Raw genomic sequence first — 2,672 nt, forward strand, 5'->3', positions numbered from 1 at the left:
CGCTGGCCGGTGGCTTTCCTGACTGCCTCGCACCGCCGTGCTGTCCCTGCCGGGCAGGGGGCTGCCCCCAGCTGTCCTACACCCCTGCGTGAGGCAGCGTGGGGATGCTCCGAGCTCTGGCAATACCCCACGGCCCCACTGATCACCTGCACTCCCTGTCCTGGCTGCGGGGACCGTCCCTGCTGCTGCCAGCTGCGCCCCGAGCAGGGAAGCCCAGAGGCCACGTGGAGCTGGGCCGGGTCCATGGGGAGGGAAGTGGTGGCCAGGAGGGCTGGGGCATGGCCAAGCTGTGTCTCCTCCTGGCTCCATCGTCCCTTCACGCCGCTCTTTGTTAGCCACACGCTCTCACCTGCATCGTGCCCCTTCCTGTCCAGCGGGACCCGGGTGCACGCAGCACCCCCAGGCACGCCGGTGCCAGCCATGGGGTGCCCCTGGGCATGCAGCCCGGTGCCAGGGCTACAGGGCAAGGGGCAGGGGGCCTGGCTGTCCCCCTGTGCAGAGACGTGTCCTCCCTGGCTTCAAAAGGTCACGATTAGTCCTCAGCCAGTGATTGACATGAGATTGTTCATAAATATTTTGTGCTCTGAGTGATAAAATATTAAACTCCTCCAGCCCACATGGAAAAATATTGCTCTTCCCGGTGTTTATCTTTGTTGCCGGTTATTACAAAACAGCCAAGCCCCCTGAAATATTTATGCCTGGCTGAGTCTCCGTGGGGGCTGGAGCCAGACAGCAGAGCCTAACACCACTTGCCCCCTAACCCCAATGAAGATGGGGGCCGGGGAGGCTGAGCCATCTCCCCCTGCTGCCAGAAATGCCAGAGCAGCAGCAGCTGGGAGGCGCCAGAGGGGACGTACCCCTGGCTGGGACGTGGCTGGTGCTGGGTGCTGGCACTGCATGAGCCTCGTGCCAGGCCCCGTGTGCCAAGGCTGGGATGTGGAAGCTCTGCTGAGGGGCAGCACCCCTTGGCATATCTCCACACCCCCGGCTCTCTGCCCCGCCACGGCCGCTGGTGTCGGGGTCCTCCTGGCCGAGGCACCGTCCTGCCGCTGGTGCCCTGCTCCATCCGCGCATCTGGTGCTGGAAGGAGCCAGGTCTTGATGTCGCAGGAGACCTGAGGGAGGGCCTTGCTGTGGAGGTGCCAGGTTATGCCCTCCGTTCCTGGTTATCCTCCTGGATCAGGACTGCTGGGGCTGGGGGACGGCATGGGGGCTGACCTTGCTGCAATGCAGCACAGCAGCGGGCAGTGGGGGAGCTGAGGCATGGGGCGGTGAGCGGGTGGCTTGGGGCAGTGCGGGGACTGTCAGCGCCCCAGCAGCCACCCCAAGCCTGTTCCTGTGTCACCCCCATCACCCTCATCCTGTCCCTGGGTCTCGGCTCTCGGGGACAGCGGGGTTCCCAGCGCGGGACTGATGGGGACGCGGCACAGCAGGACGCTGGGTGGCTGAACAGGTCCGGGAAGAATTTGGGCAAATGGTGGAGGCTGGCGGGGAGCTGAAACCCTACATGAAGACCCCGGAGCTCTCTGCGTCCCGGCTCGGAGGAGGCCGCCCAGGGAGCATCTCCCAGAGCTGAGGGGTGGGGAGCACGGGGCCACAACGGGGCAACGGCGGGGCCTCCCCAGGGCACCCGGCGGTGGCTGCGGGGCCGAGGCAGGGGTCGGGACCCCCTGCTCGGGCCGGGGGCGGGCGGGGGGCGCAGGGGCCGAGCTGCGGTGCCGCCCGCTCTGCCCGCCTCTGTGCCCCGCGGGGCGCCGCTGCCCGGGGCCGGGCCGGGGCGGGGGCCGGGGGCGGAGCGGCTCCGCTGGGATGGGGCTGGCGGAGTGTCAGAGGCGGCGGCGGGAGGCGGGCGGCAGCCGCAGCTCCGGAGACAGCCGCGGCACCGGCACCGGCTCCCGGCTCCTCCCGGCTCAGCCCGCCGGGCCCAGGTAAGAGCCGCGGACCCCGCGCCCGCTCCCAGCCCATCCCCGTGGCCTCGGGCCGCGCCGTGACCCGGCGGAGCCCCCTGCCCTCTCCCCCCCGAAAAGCGATGCCCGGACACCCCCGGAGCCGTCGGGGCCGCGGCACCGCGGTCGGTGCCCGCAGCCGGCAGCGCCGTGCCGGTGCCGAGGCTCCCGGGGCGGCGGGAGGGGAGCAGAGCCGGGGCACCGGCACCGCGCCGGGGGGCTCCGGGAGCTTCCCTGAGAGCCCGGGGAAAGCTCCGGGGGCGCCGTGCCCAGCCGGGGCATGCCCGCGGCCCCCAGCGGAGGGACAGCTCCGGCAGGTGCGGGGTCAGCCCCCGCTCGCCCCCCGCTCGCCCCACACCGCTGTGGGACCCTGCGCGCCCCTCGGGCCCTGCTCTGGCTCTGCTAGGTGGAGGCGGCCAGCCTCCGGCACGCTTTGGGACGCCCGGCTGCATGGGGAAAGCTGGGGACGCCACGTCCTCGCCCGAGCACGGGGCGTGGGGCAGGGGCGCCCTCACCTCCTGAAGCTGTGCCCCTCTTCTTGCAACTCCTCCCCACGCTCCCAGCTCCCCACCGCTCCCCCCGGCTGGACAAGGGGAGCCAAGTGGCTGCGGTTGTGGGGAGTAAGCACCTGGGCCCCGTGGGGCCAGCGGGGGACCCCGAGGGCGGCGGGGATGCAGGTGCTTCCAGGCCACATCAGCCAGCTCCCAGTGGGGCACACACACGTGTG

This window comes from Cygnus olor, chromosome 10, assembly GCF_009769625.2.
Source record: "Cygnus olor isolate bCygOlo1 chromosome 10, bCygOlo1.pri.v2, whole genome shotgun sequence".
Taxonomy (NCBI): domain Eukaryota; kingdom Metazoa; phylum Chordata; class Aves; order Anseriformes; family Anatidae; genus Cygnus; species Cygnus olor.